We start from the raw sequence: 21,782 nt of genomic DNA, 5'->3' as shown, positions 1-21,782 counted from the left end.
TTGTTTGGGATGATGTGCCCATGGTGTTAGGATAAAGCACAATTTTCTGACTAGTCACAGATGGAAATGGGTAGGTTTTGCCACCATGACTATTTAAGCCTGCACTAGCAATGATCAGTCTAAAAAGACCAAGGCTGCAATATAGCAATCCAAAGGCAGATGTCTTCGGTGGAGGGGGATGTTATAGAAAAGACTCATTTCCCTGACCCCATGGAAAATGTCTCCCCCGCAACGTCTTAACTCAACCACCTGTTTGTATTGTGGAGGGAGCAGAGCATCCTGCTGAGGTCAGAGGAGACACTGAAGCCAACAGTCTCTCAGCTGAAACGTACGTGTAGGAAAATTGGGAGAAGGGGTAGATTGGTGGTAGGGCATTCCCAGTGGTGGGCCTCCAAGTCTGGAAGTTGCTTCCCCAGTGCCTCAGTTTCTTGGTGTTAAGGACAAAATAGAAAGCCTCTCTCTTTGCAGGTGTTTGCTCATGGGGATGGACGGGACGATGTTTGTCTCATTTCTTTTTGCCTTTGATAAGAGGAAGATATGCTTGTGTCCTCTATTAAATTATATAGATGCTCCCTGAGACACTGTGGGTCTATAAATCCAAAGAGGAGCAAATAAATATGAGGTTCCCTAGTTGCTGAAGTTTCCTGGTGCATAGAGGGAGCAAGGTTTAGGACCCATTCCTTGGGACAAATAGGAACACTGGGACTACAGATTTGTTTAGTAGAAGCATTGGGAATATGTTCAAAACCCTGGAGAGAGACCTCAGTACCAAAAAAGGAGTTTATGGGTCTCTACAACTGAATGATTCCATCTGCAATTTCTAAAGTATGTTGTCTTCCTAAAGGATTCCGAAAATCTCTTTCATCCTCAAAAAGCTGGGTAAAATTTTATCTCCAATAAGGGTTCCAAGTCCCCTGGATCCCATGTGGAATCTTAATTCTCCATACCTTCTTTAATGGCCCAGATCCAAAAAGTTTTTCTTTGTCCACATGGTATTTCATTCTGTGATAAAAATAGCACTTTGTCTTGCCCTAGGACTTCAAAACACTTTACAAAGGCAAATTTTTCCTCAAGATAGCTATGGAGACCATGAGGTAGAAAAAGTTTGAGCCTCTGAAAAGTTCAGCCCAATTCATTTTTAGTTGAACTGGTTTAACTAATATCACTTATACACCAGTACCATATAGAGGTACAAACCCATTATGAGACACATCCTGCCTTAAAGAGCTTGCAACCTAAATTTTAAAAGTTTGAGGGGAAATTGAGGCATAGAAAGGTGTTCTGATTTACTTGAGGTCACACAGCAGATCAGCAGCAGAGCCAGGAATAGAAATCATGACTGTTGCTCCAGTCACTGGACCACAATACCTGTTCTTGCAGTAAGCCTTCCCCCTTTACAAATTGCTTTTCACACTTGTGGTTTTGCAGTTTGAACAGATAAGCAGGAGTAAATCACTCCAGTTCTAGATCTTCCAGTTGTCTTAATGGACATCTTGCTTAAAATGTTAGAAATTTCCTTGAAGAAATCTGTGAAAAGAGTTTTATTTTTACTTTCAAGAACCAACACCTAGTTGGAAACATGTTTGCTTAATACATACGTCTGCTATTATAAGCATTTTGACTGCAAAGTTGTTATTTTTATGTCAGAGCTTTTCATGGTTAGTCTGCAGGCAATTAGTCCCAGCCAGGTCCAATCTGTTCAAGGCAGTTCTAGGAATTTTTCTTAAAGAAAGTCATGAGAATTAGACAAGGTGCTGAAAATAAATATTTAACTGCTGTAATGAACTGGATTTAGCTTCAAATCAGAAGGTCTCCAGTTTATAAGAAAGCAGCAGACCTTTTTTCTAGTTCAGACATAGCATTGTATCCCTATAGTTCTGACTTCCCTATTTTTTTTTAAATGAAGTCAGTTTTTTAATAGGCAAACCACTTACTATCACCATGAAAATACGTTATTGCAATGAAAATGTTAAAAGACCTGTGTGAACATTGGTTAAAACTGCAACATTTCATCTTGGGTGTATTTATGAACATTTATTTTTCCATGTTACAAGTTGATTTTTTCAACACAAATATCTGCTAATTGTGCTCCCAGTCAGATTAATGGATTCTAGTTCAATCTTGTGAAAAATCTTGGGTTTTTGTATAGGGACATTTGCAAAGTAAAGCTGTATAGTTTTGTACAGCTCCTGTTGGCGCTGTGTGCCCTGAAGGAAATCATGGCAAGTTCCAAAAGGTCTAGACCAGAGATTCTCAAACTTATTTGATCAGTGGCCCCTTCTTTGTGTCTGTAGTCATTGACGCCCTACCCTCCCCCCCCCACAAGTACATAGACCGCCAATCAGCCCTGAAGGCAGAGTGGAGAGCAGCAGCTGCTGGCTGGGCACCCAGCTCTGAAGGCAGCATCGCTCCAGCACAGAAGTAAGGGTGGCAATGTGAAAAGTGATATTCGTCATCAAGATCACTTTTCACAGCAGACTTAGCGCCCCATTGTCACCTTTACTTCTGCACTGCTGCTGACACCCGGGGTTGACAGCCGAAGCTCCGCCATCTGCAGAGGAGGGATGGCAGGGGAAAGGAGAGCCTGAGTGGTGGGCTGCAGCTGTCCCCTTTATCCCCACCTCTTGCATGTGCGTGGCCCTTCTGCAGTCTGTGGCAGACAGCCAGAGCTCTTCAAAAAGAAGGGGAAGAAAAAAAAAAAAGAAAAAACCCCCCAAACAAACAGCTTGCACCTCCCTTGCCACATTTCCAGGCCCCCCTTGGGAGGCTTGCCCCAGAGTTTGAGAATCGCTGGTCTAGTCTGACATCTCCTGGTCTCCACAGAGGGAGCATCAGACAGCTGAGTGAGATGTTTTGGCTAGCGATGCGATCAGTATGCCGATGACGTTCACCAGTAGGGGAAGGATTCCAGTGCTGGCCTCTCTCATTCATTTCAAGGGGAGCCAAATTAGGCCCCTGCTGAGGGCTTATGAAAAATCCTTGTATCTCCTGTGGACAGTCTTAAGCTTAAGGTGCAGGAGAGTCAGGAGCCCTAGGGCCCGATTCCTCACTGCCTCCTACCTTGTGTTGTCATTTAAATCTGCCCAAATTGGGTGTAAAATGCTACCGGATCAGAAGGTCAGTGTTCAGTCCCCTCCAGCGTTCACATCACACAACTGTCAAGGACTATAGAGGTGAAAGGGATGGGAGATTTGTATTTCCAGCTCTGCCACAGATTCACTCCGTGACCTCAACTAAGTCTCTTGATCTCTCTGTCTCACAGGGATGTTGGGAAATGACACTTATTTAATGAATAAACATTGTGAAGCAAGGTAGCTCTGTACCTGGAAGGTGCTATGGAAACACTAAGACTGTGCAGTGCCTCTGATCTTCTATGCCTGTTTGAGAGAGTTGAATGGAGTGAACTGGCTCAATCTCTGCCTGCATGAAACAGAAGGGACACACACTTAGGAAAGCACCTTGAGAACATGGTAGGCATGGAGCATTGCTTTTTGCTACTGAAGGGATGGACCCACACAAGAATAAGGGTAATTGTGGACCTTGGCTTGCTCCTCAGCTTCCAGATTTTCTTGGTGGCCAAAATATGTCACATTTTTGAATCTAGATCTGGTAAGACAATGGAAGCCATTTCTTTCCAGTCTGAACCTTGCTGCAGTTATTCCTGTCTTTGTAACTCCTAGGTAGAATTGTTGTAATGCTCTCTGCAGGGGGCTGGCCTTGAAGACCATCAGATGTTTCAGCAGGTGCTTGCTTGGCCAACACTACTTCCTCTGGGCACCTTTTAAAGTGCTGACACTGCTCCCTCCAATGGCCACTGAAGTCAATGGAATAAGTCCCACTACAGCAACTTGTGTGGAACTTGGAGGGAGGAGCACAGGTTGCAGCAGGGAAGTTTGGAGGCAGCACCAGGAAGTCAGTCTGTGTGCACATGGCTTGAATGCTAGCTGCAGTTGCAGCACTTCTGTAAATAGATTTTTTTTAATAAAGAGCCAGTTTAATTTCATAGGCATGGAGCACTTGTGTCGTTACCCAGCACACCATACATGAAACACCCACTGAATTCAGTGGGCACCAGATCAGGGCCCAAAGCCTTAAATGTCTTGGGTCCAAGCTCTTGGGGAGATCACCTGTCTGTGCTCTGCCACAACAGTGCAGGTCAGCTGAGACATTCATACTAACATTGCCTGGAAAGTCCAGGGCAGGGGCGCAAGGCCCTCTGCTCTGTAATTCACTTCTGATGGCTGGAGAGAGCCCAAGCTACTTATTGTCAGTGGCCATTGTGAGCCCCATAGCCTTGCCTCAAGCTTTTGTTTCTCTTGGCCTTGGTGTGGGGTAGGGGATGTTGGTTTTTATTTTATTGGAAAGTCTTTAACTCTATAACAAGAGCAGAATGTAAGAAGGGATCCTGAGGGCTGTGGGACGATTTAAGAGTAAGCTCTTGGGAAGTAAGGAGGGAAGAATGCTGTTTCTTTTCAACTATAACCTCTCTCAATAAAAGCCAATGTACTATTGCCCTCTGTTGGGGGCTCAATTAAATATAATTAGGCTCATCACTTGAGGAAACAAAATGGAACCAGAATGAACAAAATTAAACCATTTTTGGCAACGTAAGCACAAAGGACACACGTGAGCTGCCAGTGCAAAGTGATTCACACAAAGAAACTGTGGCTAAGTGGAATCTAGTCAGACTCGGGCTGTCCCACACTGTCCTCGCCACAGGAACGTTTTATTAAAAGTTGTAAATAAAAAAAACAGAGGCCAAAGTTTGACTTGGAATGGGATGAAGCCTGTGCACACTCCCAGTTGTTCGCAACCCCCTTGGGCATCCACCCAAGTCAGAGGACACAGGGAAAGAGGACAGGCTTTGGGGAAATTCTCTAACACCCTCATGCTCTCCCCTCTGAACACAAGGAAGAAGAGGCAAGGAAGGAGAGGGAGAGAGAAAAGGATGAAGTGACAAAGAAAAGTCTGACGAGGATTACAGAACATGGAGAACAGAAATCAGTGAGAGGGGGAAGTTTATCTAGGTCCTTATGTGACCTCCCCATTGTGATACCAACACATTTTGCCCTCCCAACACCCCAGGAGGGTGGGGAAGCACTGTCTCCATTTTTACAAATGGGGAATGGAGGAACAAGATGACGTCACTTGCTCACACTTGTGCCAGTAGGCCATGACTGAGCTCAGAGGTGAATCCAGCTCTCCTGAGCAGTCCATGCCTTATCCAGTATTTCAATGGCTCTCCACTTTTCAAAGTCAAACATTTTCACAGCCCCCACCCCTACATTTACTAGAACAGGAAAATGGTAAACTACAACTACTACATTTGACCTCACAGACTTTAAAGGTTTGGGCCACCCAAAGTGATCCCGACCTATTGATTTTCTTTACCTTAGACTAACAGCAATTTTTTCAATGTCTCATGACCCTCCTGATGCCTGTCACAACCACCAGTTGCGCCACACTACACTAGACCATTCTCCCTCCCTTCCCCTAAAGGAAAGGGCACCCTAAGCTCGCTCTTCCAGTCACCGGACTCCAAGGAACCGTCTGTCCAAGCCCACACCAAATGGATAGTGGCTCTTAATTTTTTCCCCTCCCTTTTTTGCTTTGATGGGATACTTGCCCCTACTGGCAACAGTGTTAGTCTGTATTTGCAAAAAAGAAAAGGAGTACTTGTGGCACCTTAGAGACAAATTTATTTGAGTGAGCTGTAGTTCACGAAAGCTTATGCTCAAATAAATTTGTTAGTCTCTAAGGTGCCACAAGTACTCCTTTTCTTTTTTGCCCCTAGTGACACTCACATTAAGCCACTGGCGAACACAACAAGGTTATTGGTGGATTTCCAATCAGGATCAGGCTGATGGTCACCTCTCCCAGCACAGGAAAAGAAGTTGTTCTTTTCAGGGGCTTGTGCTAGTACTCCAACCATAGTGGTTTAGACAGCACTTTGAAGTTGTGGCTCAGGCTGGAGCATTGGCTGATGCCCACTGCCCCCCCGAGCCAAAGGTCTACATAGCTATTTTTAGCAGTTTAGCACAAGCCTGAGCCTCAGTTGGTCTGGGCTTTGAGGCTCACTTCCACAGGCTGTGTAGATGTACCTCAGCACCCAATTCAAATTCTGCTTCTGGGCAGTTTACAAATACAATTTCCACCTCCAGCACATCTTGGAGTCAGGCCATTTTCAAAATCCCCTGTGAGAACCAGGTTAAAACGCAGCATTTCTCCAGCCCCGCTGCCCACTGAAGAGTTAACCTCACTTCTCCAGCTTCCCTACCCCAATTCCAGGGCCTTCATATCACTGGCCATTCACTGTCCTTCTCGCAGCTCTAGGATAGCCCACCACTCAGGGCTTTTGGGTGAGGGCTCAGCATCCCACATCCCGGCAAGTCCTACCCCTGGTCACAGGAACAAACCTCGTGTTCCTGGGAGCGGCCTGCACTGTGCTCGTTCCTCCCCTTTCACCTGAGGCCTGTGCACAGGGCTTCCACTCAGCAGGGTTTCCCCACTCTGGCCAGTTCTGCCAGACCCCTCTCAGCAGCAGCACTCTCCCAATGGTTCTCTCGAGGCTAGGTCCCTGAAACAGCAGCTCCTGATTTCTGCTCACTCAGGTCTCCCCCAGCACTCTCATCTGCTCCCCTTTCTCCACTGTTACCTGGTGTTAATGGAGGCCAGCTGCCCACTGTTAGGTCCCATCAGGAAACAACAAACTAATCACAGGTGAGCTGGACCCGTTCCCTTTTTAAAGAGGCCAGTCACCTGGTGACTCTGGGTATATCTACATTGTATAAAAGGACCCATGGGAGCAACTCTCAGAGTGCAGGTCAACTGACTCAGACTTGTGGGGCTTACACTATGGGCTAAAAGAGCAGTGTAGACGTTCCCACTGAGCCTGGAGCCCAGGCTCTGAAACCCCATGAGGGGGCTGGGTCTCAGAGCCTGGGCTCAAGCCTGAAAGTCTACACCAAGGGTTCTCAAACTTCATAGCACTGTGACCCCTTTCTAACAAAAATTATGACATGACCCCACGAGGGGGTGCCCAAAGCCTGTGTCCTGCCACCCTGGGCCGAAGCCCTCGGTCCCAGGCCCCAGCAAGTCTAACACCAGCCATGGCAACTCCATTAAAACAGGATTCCGACCCACTTTGGGGTCCCGACCCACAGTTTGAGAACCACTGGTCTACACAGATATTTTTAGACCTGCAGTATGAGCCCCACAAGCCTGCTGACCTGGACACTCAGGCTTTGCTGTTACAGGTCTTTTTATGCAATGTAGACACACCCACTACCTTTCTGCCTCCTGCAGCACCCAGGCCTGCCTTGGTCTTTGGAGAGCAGTTGGATATATCCTCTGATATCAAACCTGAATTTCACCTGAGGCACTTACAAGGGGAAACAAAATGTCCCTGAAATAATTGCCAGGAGGTTTCTATTGTATCACTCTTAGAGCAAATAAATGTGCCACTCTTCTGATGTCAATGGAGTTAGATTATGATACAGCAAATTACTTAGTTTGATTTTAGTCCCCCTGGCTACTCATGTGGCTTAAGTTAAGCATGTGCTTAAGTAACTTGCTGAATGGAAATCTTAGACTTGTCTTTCTTTGTTTATAGAAGAAAATGTTCAGGGTCTCTGCACAAAAAAAGCTTAAAATGCACATTTGCAACAGGGCACAAACAGAAAAGGGAACAACAAAGGTAGACTCCATTCATTATTGCTCCACACTTCTTTTCCTGACACTTCATGAGATGAAAACCAGCCATTTGGACAAATAGGATGGAAGATGTTCTCCACCAACCACTCACCACCCACTCCCAGCATACTTCTTTGAAAGACCAGTCATCGTGTGCTAAATACAATAGAAACAATCATGATGCTTTAAGAAAAATGTGTACAGCTGCCAAGTTTTCTTATTTTAAATCCCAAGAGGGGTCGGGGCTTGTTGCCAATCACTTGAAAATGAGAGTTGCTGCATATTGGGCTTTCATTCTGAGCATTTCTCACAGGTGCCCCACTCGCCACTGGTCTGGCGCCTCCTCCTGGTCACTCTGGGGAGGAACTCTTGAGGCTGATGCTCCCATCCACGGTTTTACACGCCATCACCCTCCTTCTGGTCTGCAGCCCATCTCTCAGACCCAGCATCCTCTTCATAAAAAGAAAAGGAGGACTAGTGGTACCTTAGAGACTAACAAATTTATTTGAGCATAAGCTTTCATGAGCTACAGCTCACTTCATCAGATGCATACAGTGGAAAATACCGTGGGGAGATTTATATACACAGAGAACATGAAACAATGGGTGTTACCATACACACTGTAATGAGAGTGATCAAGTAAGGTGAGCTATTACCAGCGGGGGGGGGGGGAACCTTTTGTAGCAATAATCAAGGTGAGCCATTTCCAGCAGTTGACAAGAACGTTTGAGGAACAGGGGGGGAGGGGGAATAAACAAGGGGAAATAGTTTTACTTTATGTAAGGACTCATCCACTCCCAGTTTTTATTCAAGCCTAAGTTAATTGTATCCAGTTTGCAAATTAATTCCAATTCAGCAGTCTCTCGTTGGAGTATGTTTTTGAAGTTTTTTTGTTGAAGAATTGCCACTTTTTGGTCTGTAATCGAGTGACCAAAGAAACTGAAGTCTTCTCCGACTGGTTTTTGAATGTTATAATTCTTGACGTCTGATTTGTGTCCATTTATCCTTTTACATAGAGACTGTCCAGTTTGGCCAATGTACATTGGCAGAGGGGCATTGCTGGCACATATCACATTGGTAGATGTGCACATGAATGAGCCTCTGATAGTGTGGCTTGATCATCACTACAAAAGGTTTTTTCCTCCCCACTCTCCTGCTGGTAATAGCTCACCTTACCTGATCACTCTTGTTACAGTGTGTATGGTAACACCCATTGTTTCATGTTCTCCGTGTATATAAATCTCCCCACTGTATTTTCCACTGGATGCATCTGATGAAGTGAACTCTAGCTCACGAAAGCTTATGCTCAAATAAATTTGTTAGTCTCTAAGGTGCCACAAGTACTCCTTTTCTTTTTGCGGCTACAGATTAACACAGCTGCTACTCTGAAACCTGTCATCCTCTTCATGACTCAGTTCCTGGCCAAGTAACTCAGCATACCCTCTTCTGGGATAGCAAAGCCCCTTCACCCTAACAGTCCTAGGTAGTCTTCCCTCTCACTACCCCATGGTGCCACTCCCTCAGTAGCTAGTAGGGGAACCCAAGCCTGTCCTCTACTCCAGGTTCTCATCCAGGGACCCTCAGCTCAGCAGTTGTGGACCTTCCTCTGTTAGCTCTCACTGCTCCTTCTGTGGACCGCTTCCTACCACTCCTGGTTCCCCTTCTCTTTCTGGGTGTACCAGCTCCAAATCCTCCTCCCAAGAAGGGACTGCTGCTTGCCTTCCTAGAGCCTTTTCCTAGCTTATCCTCTTCCCACTTCCTAAAAAGCAACTACTCTTTCTCAGAAGCAGCTTCTGCCTGTAGCTTGCTACCTGGCTTTATAGACCTGCCTCTTCCTGCATAGAAGAACTTCTCTCTAATTAGCTGCCACCCACCAAAAGCTTCCTTATTTGCAGCCAAATTAGCTGATTGGGTCCACCTGGCCCAATTCTGCTCTTGCAGGGTTAGTATGGGGATCTCACCCCATCACATGGTTGCTGTGGGTTTCATGGTGTTTTTGATCCATTTTATTTGCAATTCCATGTTTTTGTTAAAGGCCCACAAGGAACTAAAGCCACAAAAACCTTTCAAAAGGCTACGTCTCTCTTGCCAAACAAGTAGGATATAATGGGTCTGATTCTTCTGTATGCTACACAGGCTTTACACTGGGATAATGCCATTGACTTTAGTGGAGTTACTCCTGATTTACTCAGTGTTTCCAACTTGCATGATTTTGTCATGAGTCTCATGATAATTACTGTTTTCCTTAAATCCCCAGCTCCTGGATAGGTGATGATTTCGGCCTTCCTTCTTAAAGAAAAAGTAAGTGTCTAGCCCCCGGTGTTGTTGCGAAAGCTTCAAAATGGGACCCCAATGCACCTGAAAGGCTCAAAAAACAGAAGGCCAATAAAACAAATACCAAATCTATTATTTTTACATAATCTCATGATTTTTGGTGAGCCCGACTCATGACTTTTCAACATTTGGGGCTGGCCCTATCATTTATGCCGGTGTAAATGAGAACAGAACCAGGCCTTACATGTGTTTATTCTCTGTTAATTTGCTCTGCTGATCAACCCTTTGAGTCAGTCCTGGGGACGGCTTTGAAGTGGAAGTCTTCATGAACAGCAAGGGAAAGTTCATTTGGCTTGGAAGTTGCCATGGCAGTTGTAGGTAGGGAGCAAGTAGTCAGAAGAACTGTGTGAATTGCTTTCAGACCAATCCTCAGTGAAAGCTACACTGAGGGTATATCTACCCTTCCGCTGCAGCATGTGTGGGCAGGTGAGCTAGCTTTGATCTAGCTACCTCAATTAACAGCAACAATGAAGTTGCATAATATGCAACATGCAGTGGCATGAGTATCCAGGGAGGGTTTAACATCCCATGCTCCCACAGCTTTACTGCGATTCTTATTCCAGCTAGCTAGATCAAAGCTAGCCTGGGTGTGTCTCCACATGCTCCAGTTGTCTCTGCTTACAGTGGAAACCTACCCTGAGAAAGTCAGTGGAGCTTGTGGTCAGCATCAGTGTAAGATTAATCACAGAGTTTAAAGTGCCATCTGCTGGATGTCCTTAATTCATGCAGCTGTTGCATCAAAAGGCCAAAAGAGACTGGTCAGTTGCTGAAGAGGATAACTAAACACCGCTGTGAGAAGGAAAGAGTGGGATCCCCTTTCTTCATGGTCTGTCCTCAAAATACATCCTCTCTGTACAGGACTCTCTCCTGAATTCCACGGGCATTGAAGTGTTGGTGGCCCAGTGAATTCAGGACAGGCTCTGCCAGATGCAGTAGCTAGGTAGCACACAGAAGGTGAGGTAGAAGAGGAAGGTTGGTCACAAGGAACATGATCAAATCATTGCTTTCATTTTTAAAAGGCAGGTGAAAATTCCCATAAAATTCAATCTTGTTTTTCTGTCAGAAAAACAATGCCCTTGTCTTTGTGTGCTTGTTCTGGGAGGAGATAAAGAGAGGTGGATGGCCTGCTCCTGCAGAGAACCCCAGCAGGATGGACCCACATTTTACAGCAGGAGTTTCCCATAAAGAATCAGGTGGGAGCAGGCTGGGAAGCTGTGGGGTTTACAGATCTCAGGTACATAGGGAGGGGCCCCTCTTTGCCAAAATCCAACCACACCTTCCCTTTTTCACGGGGATCCTTCTCATGAGAAATGACTGTGAGAAGAGTGTGGCGGTGCCCCCCATAAGGCTTTATGGAAATATGCTTATGAATATATATGACATAACTGGAATATGTTCTATGCTACATATGCCATGTAACATATCTCTGTAAAGGTTATGATCTACTGAATATATTAATCCTATTCGTATGCATGTATCATTTTTGTTATGAATGTTGGCTGTGTACTGGCTTGATTTCTAAATAACCTTAGTAGAGAATTTGGTCAGTTCCTGGAGAATGGAATTCACACAGTTAAGTGCCCAATCAAGAAGCACTTAAGGAACAGTGCATCTTGGAAGGCTCAAATCCACATAAGAAGTCTTCCTGGAGGCATTCAAGATGCCAGGTGGGCAATGACTTCTACCTGTATAAACTGTGTGTCATGCATGGACTTGTGACTTGCCCAGGTGACCCCAGAACTCCATCGTGGAGCTGGACTTTGCATAGGCGAGAGGAGGGGGTCTCCACCCACAAGAGAAAGTCTATTTAAGCCCGAGGGAGACCCCTCCATTTTGACTTCACCTGGCTAAAGAGAGAGCCTCTCCACCCGCAAGAAAGAAACCGAAACAAAGGACAATAACCCGGGAGAGGGGGAGGTGAGTGATTGCTGGACCTGAAGGAGAAGGCGATCTGTCTGTAAAAGGAAGCTTACTGGAACTGGTGAGGTTTTTTCTGTATTCAGTTTTATTAGACATAGATTTGTGGGTTTTATTTTATTTTGCTTGGTAATTCACTTTGTTCTGTCTGTTACTACTTGGAACCACTTAAATCCTACTTTCTGTATTTAATAAAATCACTTTTTACTTATTAAAAAGTAGCATTGAGAGGGAAGAAGATGAAGTAAGAAAGGATACAGCCGTGGATAGGAGAATGTATATAAGGAGCGAGGGCAGTGTGGATACCAGTCTAATACGTTATACTGCTGTAGAATGACTGTGCCTAATAGGGTACAAAATGTGAGCGAGGCCAAACAGCAAAAATTAAGATGTTTGTACATCAATGCGAGGAGCCTAGGTAACAAAATGGAGGAACTAGAGCTACTGGTGCAGGAAGAGAAACCAGATATTATAGGGATAACAGAAACATGGTGGAATAGTAGTCATGACTGGACTACAGGTATTGAAGGGTATGTGCTGTTTAGGAAAGACAGAAATAAAGGTAAAGGTGGTGGAGTAGCACTGTATGTCAATGATGAGGTAGAATGTAAAGAAAAAAGAAGCGATGCAATGGATAAGACAGAGTCCGTCTGAGCAAAAATTACACTGGGGAAAATAACTAGTAGAGCCTCCCCTGTGATAGTGCTTGGGGTATGCTATAGACCGCCGGGATCAAATTTGGATATGGATAGAGCCCTTTTTAATGTTTTTAATAAAGTAAATAATAATGGAAACTGTGTGATCATGGGAGACTTTAACTTCCCAGATATAGACTGGAGGACCAGTGCTAGTAATAATAATAGGGCTCAGATTTTCCTAGATGCGATAGCTGATGGATTCCTTCATCAAGTAGCTGCTGAACCGACTAGAGGGGATGCCATTTTAGATAATCTTGGTTTAAGTGATCATGAGCTAATTTAGTTCAAACTGAATGGAAGGATTAACAAAAATAAATCTGCAACTAGGGTTTTTGATTTCAAAAGGGCTGACTTTCAAAAATTAAGGAAATTAGTTAGGGAAGTGGATTGGACTGAAGAATTTATGGATCTAAAGGTAGAGGAGGCCTGGGATTACTTTAAATCAAAGCTGCAGAAGCTATCGGAAGCCTGTATCCCAAGAAAGGGGAAAAAATTCATAGGCAGGAGTTGTAGACCAAGCTGGATGAGCAAGCATCTCAGAGAGGTGATTAAGAAGAAGCAGAAAGCATAAAGGGAGTGGAAGATGGGACGGATCAGCAAGGAAAGCTACCTTATTGAGGTCAGAACATGTAGGGATAAAGTGAGACAGGCTAAAAGTCAAGTAGAGTTGGACCTTGCAAAGGGAATTAAAACCAACAGTAAAAGGTTCTATAGCCATATAAATAAGAAGAAAACTAAGAAAGAAGAAGTGGGGCCGCTAAACACTGAGGATGGAGTGGAGGTTAAAGATAATCTAGGCATGGCCCAATATCTAAACAAATACTTTGCCTCAGTCTTTAATAAGGCTAAAGAGGATCTTAGGGCTAATGGTAGCATGACCAATGGGAATGAGGATATGAAGGTAGATATTACCATATCTGAGGTAGAAGCGAAACTCAAACAGCTTAATGGGACTAAATGGGGGGCCCAGATAATCTTCATCCAAGAATATTAAAGGAATTGGCACATGAAATTGCAAGCCCATTAGCAAGAATTTTTAATGAATCTGTAAACTCAGGAGTTGGTATCGAATGTTTGGAGAATTGCTAATATAGTTCCTATTTTTAAGAAAGGAAAAAAAAGTAATTGGCTTGTAGTTAACCGGATCAGTTTAACATCTGTGGTATGCAAGGTCCTGGAAAAAATTTTGAAGGAGAAATTATTTAAGGACATTGAAGTCAATGGTAAATGGGACAAAATACAACATGGTTTTACAAAAGGTATGTCGTGCCAAACCAACCTGATCTCCTTTGAGAAAGTAACAGATTTTTTAGACAAAGGAAATGCAATGGATCTAATTTACCTAGATTTCAGTAAGGCATTTGATACCGTGCCACATGGGGAATTATTAGTTAAATTGGAAAAGATGGGGATCCATATGAACATCAAAAGGTGGATAAGGAATTGGTTAAAGGGGAGACTACAATGGTCCTACTGAAAGGTGAACTGTCAAGCTGGAGGGAGGTTACCAGTGGAGATCCTCAGGGATCAGTTTTGGGACCAATCTTATTGAATCTTTTTATTACTGACCTTGGCACAAAAAGTGTGAGTGTGCTAATAAAGTTTGCAGATGATACAAAGCTAGGAGGTATTGCCAATTCAGAGAAGGATTGGCATATTATACAGGAGGATCTGGATGACCTTGTAAACTGGACTAATAGTAATAGGATGAAATTTAATAGTGAGAAGTGTAAGGTTATGTATTTAGGGATTAATAACAAGAAGTTTAGTTATAAGCTGGGGACGCATCAATTAGAAGTAATGGAAGAGGAGAAGGACCTTGGAGTATTGGTTGATCATAGGATGACTACGAGCTGCCAATGTGATATGGCTGTGAAAAAAGCTAATGCGGTCTTCGCATGCATCAGTCAAGGTATTTCCAGTAGAGATAAGGAGGTGTTAGTACCGTTATACAAGGCACTGGTGAGACCTCATCTGGAATATTGTGTGCATTTCTGGTGTCCCATGTTTAAGAAGGATGAATTCACACTGGAACAGGTACAGAGAAGGGCTACTAGGATGATCCAAGGAATGGAAAACCTGTTTTATGAAAGGAGACTCAAGGAGCTTGGCTCGTTTAGCCTAACTAAAAGAAGGTTGAGGGGAGATAGGATTGCTATCTATAAATATATCAGAGGGATAAATACAGGAGAGGGAGAGGAATTATTTCAGCTCAGCACCAATGTGGACACAAGAACAAATGGGTATAAACTGGCCACTAGGAAGTTTAGACTTGAAATTAGGCGAAGGTTTCTAACCATCAGAGGAGTGAAGTTTTGGAATAGCCTTCCAAGGGAAGCAGTGGGGGCAAAAGATCTATCTGGCTTTAAGATTCTCCTCGATAAGTTTATGGAGGAGATGGTATGTTGGGATAATGTGATTTTGGTAATTAATAGATCTTTAAATATTCAGGGTAAATAGGCTTAATCCCCTGAGATGGGATATTAGATGGATGGGATCAGAGTTACCCAGGAAAGAATTTTCTGTAGTATCTGGCTGGTGAATCTTGCCCATATGCTCAGGGTTTAGCTGATCGCCATATTTGGGGTCGGGAAGGAATTTTCCTCCAGGGCAGATTGGAAGAGGCCCTGGAGGTTTTTCACCTTCCTCTGTAGGATGGGGCACGGGTCATTTGAGGGAGGATTTTCTGCTCCTTGAAGTCTTTAAACCACGATTTGAGGACTTCAATAGCTCAGACATAGGTGAGGTTTTTCGTAGGAGTGAGTGGGTGAGATTCTGTGGCCTGCGTTGTGCAGGAGGTCGGACTACATGATCAGAATGGTCCCTTCTGATCTTAGTATCTATGAATCTATTAATTAACCCAGAGTATGTATTGATACTTGGGGGGGGCAAACAGTCGTTCATATCTCTCTATCAGTATTATAGAGGGTGAACAATTGATGAGTTTACCCTGTATAAGCTTTATACAGGGTAAAACGGATTTATTTAGGGTTTGGACCCCATTGGGAGTTGGGCATCTGAATGTTAAAGGCAGGAACACTTCTGTAAGCTGCTTTCAGTTAAGCCTACAGCTGTTAGGGGATGTGGTTCAGACCTGGGTCTGGGTTTGCAGCAGGCTAGCGGATCTCGCTTAAACCAGGCAGGTGGATGGAGTCCTAAGTTGACTGGGCAGGAAAGCAGAAACCGAAGTAGTTTTGGCACATCCAGTAGCAGCTCCCAGGGGAGTCTCTGTGATCCAACCCGTCACAAAGAGGTCTTGGCCTGTTGAAAATGGGAGCCACAGACATTGTGCCATGGCTTTTCTTTAGAATAGATTTTTTTTTCTTGGTATTCTCCAATTCCCCAGCATTGCTTGTGGTCTATTCTGGACTTCACCTAATGGCAAAAATACCCAGGGAAACCAAATCCTACCTGGTTTCCAAGGTGAACATAGACTCTCTCAACCCTCAGGCTCTCAACTTCTGAAACACTTTTATGTCTTGAGATGGCAAAGACCCTGGAAAAACCTCAGGTTCAAAGTGGACAACTAGCCTGATCAGTAAGGGGTGCTGTCATTTTGGCTGAGAGCAGTCCCCAGGGTGTTCACCCAATGCTTAGTGTGACTGAGTAGTCTGACACTTAAGGGTAGTGGGGCTCAGTAGTCAGTCCACCACATGGCATGGCCCTATAAGAATTTGAAAGGTCCCACTAAATGTACCAGGACTAGGGAGATACTGGGAGAGAGGAAGCAGTCCTGTGAGTAACAAGTGTTCAGGAAGAAATTCCGGTACTGTTTCTTTAAGGGCCTGGGTCCAGGAGCCTTGCAGACAGGCCAGGATATGGCTTCCCTCTCCCCCAGCCAAATGGGGATGAGGTGGGAGAAGGGGACCAGCATAAATGCTGCCTCCTCTGTCACGGGTGCCGGAAGAGACCAGCAAGGAAAGGCTGCCTGCTGAGTCCTCTGATAAGGAAAAGGGGCCAGCTGAGGGACAAGCTGGCCAAGGCCTCTCAGCTCGCTAAGGACGTGTCTACACTGCAATAAAAGACCTGCGGCACCAATTCTCAGCTGACTCAGGCTTGTAGGGCTGGACTGCAGGGCTAAAAACAGCCATGCAGATGATTGGACTCAGGCTGTAGCCCAGGCTCGGAGGACCCATGAAGGGTGTGGGTCTCTGAGCCTGGGCTCCAGCCCAAGCCTGAATGGCTGCACTACTAGCTCTACAAGCCCAAGACAGCTGTTCTGGGCTCCGGGACGCGATGCTGCAGGGTTTTATTGTTGTGTAGCCGTACTCTGAAACACAATTCCACTCTAGACAGGAGAGCTGGGGGCGCTGCTTAAGGAAGAATGGAAAGGATTAACCCAGAGAAGGAACTGGGAAGGGTTTCCAGGAACAGAGATGTTTTAGGCCACGGGAAAGATGAGTCTCCTACTTGGGTTTATGGCTCTTGTTAACAAATAAGACCCTGGGAAAAGAAGGTGCTCTTTTTAAACCAAAGGTCTGTCTGGACTTGTGAAGGGAAGTGAGGCAGGGTTCACCCCTAGTGCCATGCCGGACTGAAAGGGGGTGCACCAAGATGACCTCCATCCCACCACATGCTCACAGCTCATCAGCATTGTCAGGCACCACGGGGGCAGTTGATTTTCGTTGTCTTCATCAGCTGCTCCATATTCAGAGGCAGGACAAGATCAGCAATTGAAGATATTCATAGCTGAACCCTCCAGCCACCTCCATCAGCACAGGTCTGGTTTTGGTAGCTTTCTTGGTTCGGACATAGGGTGGAAGACCAACAAATTGCAAAGTGCATTTGCAAAGGAATGCTGCTACGATCGCGTGGTCGCCAACAGCTGCAGTGGCCCAGTAAGATCACGAATGATAGACATAGACTGAACACCAGCCAGGCTGTCTTAAAGACGTAGCTAGAGCTCGATCATGGTGGGACTCAACTTGAACCCTGTCTGGAAGCTCACGGATAAGTGGAGTAGCTCATGAAGCACTAGGGCAAAATGGACGGCTGTCTTATATTCTGCATTAACTTTTGTTTCTGGGTGGCCTTGAGATGAACCCCCATCTAGAACACATTGTAGTCGTCTACTTTTCAGGTGACAAGGGGTGAGTGGGATTAGGGAAGAATAGCACACATCTCAAAGGAATAGTTCCAGTCTCCTCACCACACTCTGTAGGAGGAATATATTCTTGAGTGCGGTTGCTTCCTCAAGAGTTAGTAGCAGCCACCGGACTAACCCCCTGTGACGTTACTGACATAAACTGGGATCATATAGATCATTGTTGTAACCAAAGTCCTGCAGTGGCACCAAATCTTGTATAAAGGGGGTCAAATAAAGTGTCTAAGACAAGGTTATAGCTTGCTGATTATGATTATGCTATCTGTATGCATGTATCATTTTTGAATATTAAAGTTATAAAGTATTGGCTCTATACTGTCTATATTTCAAACTTATGCTATGCTTCTGGGTGACACCGCAGACAGTTTGGCATCAGCTCTGCCTAGTCTGCTTGATGGTCCATTAAGGACAATCAGCTATACAACTGACCCATTGAGAGAAGGCAGACACACCTTGTGACTCAGCAAGGTATGCAGGGACATGACTATGGACAGAACTCTGAGGTTTTTCCATGCCATGTGATGGACAGCTTGTCTTTGGGACAAAGAAAGCTGAGATCACATGGCAAGAGATAAAGATATAAAAAGCTGCTGCAGCTCCTCCAGCCGGTCTTCAATCCTGCTTCATACCTCTAGAGGGACTTTGCTACAGCGAAAGCTCTACACAAAGGACTGATGACCCATCCCAACTGTGGATGTACTCCAGAGACTTAATTTGAACCTTCAGTTTATTCCATCACTGCTACAAGCCTGAACCAAGAACTTTGCCATTATTGTATATAATTGATTCCATTTAACCAATTCTAACTCTCATCTATATCTTTTTCCTTTTGTGAATAAACCTTTAGATTTTAGATTCTAAAGGATTGGCAATAGCGTGATTTGTGGGTAAGATCTGATTTGTATATTAACCTGGGTCTGGGGCTTGGTCCTTTGGGATCAGGAGAACCTTTTTTCTTTTACTGGGGTATTGGTTTTCATAACCATTTGTCCCCATTACGAGTGGCACTGGTAGTGATACTGGGAAACTGGAGTGTCTAAGGAAATTGCTTGCATGACTTGTGGTTAGCCAGTGGGGTAAAACCAAAGTTTTCTCTTTTGTCTGCTTTGGTTTGCCTTGGTGTGCATAGAAACCCCAGCTTTGCGCTGTAACTGCCCTGCTTTAAGCAATTTGTCCTGAATTGGCACTCTCAGTTGGGTCCCACCAGAACCTGCATCATTACACCCCTCTTTCAACTATGTCACAAATGAAGATCACACCCTCAGTCAGGGGCACAGATATGACTGAACTCCAGACCAGATCTCCCTGACACACACTACTTATGAAACTTATCTGGGACCTGTCTGAAGCAAGCAAAGGCTTATCTTCCCAGTGACGGCCAGGAATGGATTCACAAATTAAAAATAATACAAAATCTTGTGTTACGTGCCAGATACATAACAATACCTATTATATAAATAACATTGTTGCCTCCAGTTTTCTTACCTTGCTCTGCAGGAGAATTTTTTTTTCTGATATAGAATCTCATTGTTATACCCTTGTGACACAGAGTAGCACCTTACTCCTCCAGTATTCTAACTGAAATCAATGAGACTACTCAATGAATAAGGTGCCACTCACCCTGGTGTCACAATCTAGCCCATGGCAAGAACTTCTGAAGTAGCACCATCATTGTTATGCTATTGAAGTTGCACCACTGTTATGCTGTTACTATAATTGATCACTTCAGCAAATGGCTAGAAGTAGCCTTTAGTTCCTAGGTTGCTTGTACAATAGTAACCAAGTTCTTGGTAACAATTTTCAGTCATGATAGAAAACCAATAGACAATCTCTTATCATGGACCTCAGTTCATAGCCACAAAATCAGAATTTCTGTGGGAGAAAAGTATTAAGCACAGACGTTTTTCTCTTTAGTGTTTTCAGAACAACAGAGAAATAGAATATTTGAACTGAGTTTTGAAGAACTGTGTGCAGAATCCTGCCTTAGATGGGAAAGCCTTAGCTATGCTTGGCCCTTCTTGTAGAAGTGTTGAACAACCTGACAGGAAACAATGCAAATGCCTCCCACAAAATTGCTGCATTGGAGGAGTGTGCAGGCCAGGCTAAATGGTGACATCCTCCAAAATCATAAGTCTGATTTTAAAAGGTGGAATACAATTCTGAGAAGCAGTATGTGTCCAACAAAAGCAAAGCATAACAAAACAATGTACAGGTTTTATCTGGGCTAAGTTACCAGAACTCCAGTGTAGTCTTGTGTATGAGGTCATAAATATGGACTTGTAAACAATGGCTAATCAATGTTTAGCAACTCCAGTTCACACAATGGAACTGAAAAGACCTGCACTTTTTCCTACAGGAACATATGAAATGCTATGCACTTTGCATCTGTACGTTAGGAGCCGACGATCAAGACTCACGAACCTCTTGACGAACTGCACTATGAAGTGTCCTTATCATCTGCAGGTATTCTCCAATGAAATAAAGTTGTGACAAATTACTGTAGAATTAGAATAAGAAGTGCACTTTTATTATCCAGAGATTGTTGTGACGAGACTATAAATGTGCCTAAACTCTATGGCTGCTCCGCTCTATTCAGGGGCTGTTTGTTTCTCTGTAGTGCTTTAATATTAGAAACTTATTCTTATTAACTATATTTATGCCTTTGCCATCTGCATGAAGGTTCTGCTAAGAGAAGTACATGCAGTATTTCATAGGGGAAAAATATGGTGAGGTGAATTGTATAGGAAGTTGGCTAGGTGGCGCTAGATCATAATTTTGTGCTGTTAAATGGCAGTGGTTCTCAGATTGTGATCTCGGCCCATAGTCTTTCCAGATGAAGAGCAAAATGAAACTTGAGAAACAAGAGGTGCAGATTGGAGTGATGGGAAAGGAGATTGGTCCATGAGATGCCATGGACATCAAAATAAGAGCCCTCTCCTTTTAGAAACTGGTCAGCAGAATGGAAAAATTGGATAACTCCTTTGCTCTACTGAGGCTGTTGAGAGTATGGTCTTTGTTGTTGATTAGAAATTCCTGCAGTAGAGAAGATCTGAGCTTTTTCCTAATTAGAGACTGTAACAAAACTATTTGAGCACAAGTTTCGTGAGCTACAGCTCACTTCATCCGATGAAGTGAGCTGTAGCTCACGAAAGCTTATGCTCAAATAAATTTGTTAGTCTCTAAGGTGCCACAAGTATTCCTTTTCTTTTTGCAGATACAGACTAACACGGCTGCTACCCTGAAACCTGTAACAAAACTGTTCCTCTAGTTCCATAAATAACACACACTTGGGGGTACATTTCCAGCTTCATTGGTTCTGTCATGTAAAGCAGGTTCCATCTCCAGGCAAATCAGTTGGTTCCATGAAACACAGCTAGCTGGAAAACCCTATTAACCAAGCAGAACTTTTGCTGTTCCTCCTAGAGGAAAAGACCTTTATGGGGAGAGAAGGTATTAATAGATGGCAATTATCTGCAATAAATATGGGGAAAGCACAAATGGTTTGGCCCTCTGATTAGGGTCAGCAATGAAAACTTAGAATGCTGTAATTATTTACAGGTTTCAGAGTAGCAGCCGTGTTAGTCTGTATTCGCAAAAAGAAAAGGAGTACTTGTGGCACCTTAGAGACTAACAAATTTATTAGAGCATAAGCTTTCGTGAGCTACAGCTCACTTCATCGGATGAAGTGAGCTGTAGCTCACGAAAGCTTATGCTCTAATAAATTTGTTAGTCTCTAAGGTGCCACAAGTACTCCTTTTCTTTTTGTAATTATTTAGACCTACATATTTTTAGGCTTCCTTCACTTTCCTTGCCAAGTTTGGTGCAACTCCAGGTGTCATAGATATAAAGGGAAGGGTAACCACCTTTCTGTATACAGTGCTATAAAATCCCTCCTGGCCAGAGGCAATATCCTGTTACCTGTAAAGGGTTAGGAAGCTCAGCTAAGCTGGCTGGCACCTGACCCAAAGGACCAATTGGCCATTATCTTTGAAAACTCATGGTGATTGGAGAAGTCCCGGACCACTGGAAAAAGGCTA

The 21,782-nt window shown here is 44.2% G+C and overlaps 1 long non-coding RNA gene across 1 annotated transcript; it reads right to left on the bottom strand.

Annotated features, from left to right (window-relative positions):
* Nucleotides 1–1,397: 1,397 nt before the first annotated feature.
* On the bottom strand, nt 1,398–6,555 carry LOC119856361. Its single transcript, XR_005293264.2, has 3 exons — nt 6,417–6,555; nt 3,324–3,420; nt 1,398–1,527 (listed from the first exon to the last, which is right to left on the bottom strand). It is a non-coding gene; the product is annotated as an uncharacterized LOC119856361 (long non-coding RNA).
* Between the last annotated feature and the right edge of the window lie 15,227 nt (nt 6,556–21,782).

This window comes from Dermochelys coriacea, chromosome 5, assembly GCF_009764565.3.
Source record: "Dermochelys coriacea isolate rDerCor1 chromosome 5, rDerCor1.pri.v4, whole genome shotgun sequence".
Classification (NCBI taxonomy): domain Eukaryota; kingdom Metazoa; phylum Chordata; order Testudines; family Dermochelyidae; genus Dermochelys; species Dermochelys coriacea.
Note: the sequence above shows the minus strand (reverse complement) of the source record. Positions and strands in the feature narration are given on the sequence as shown.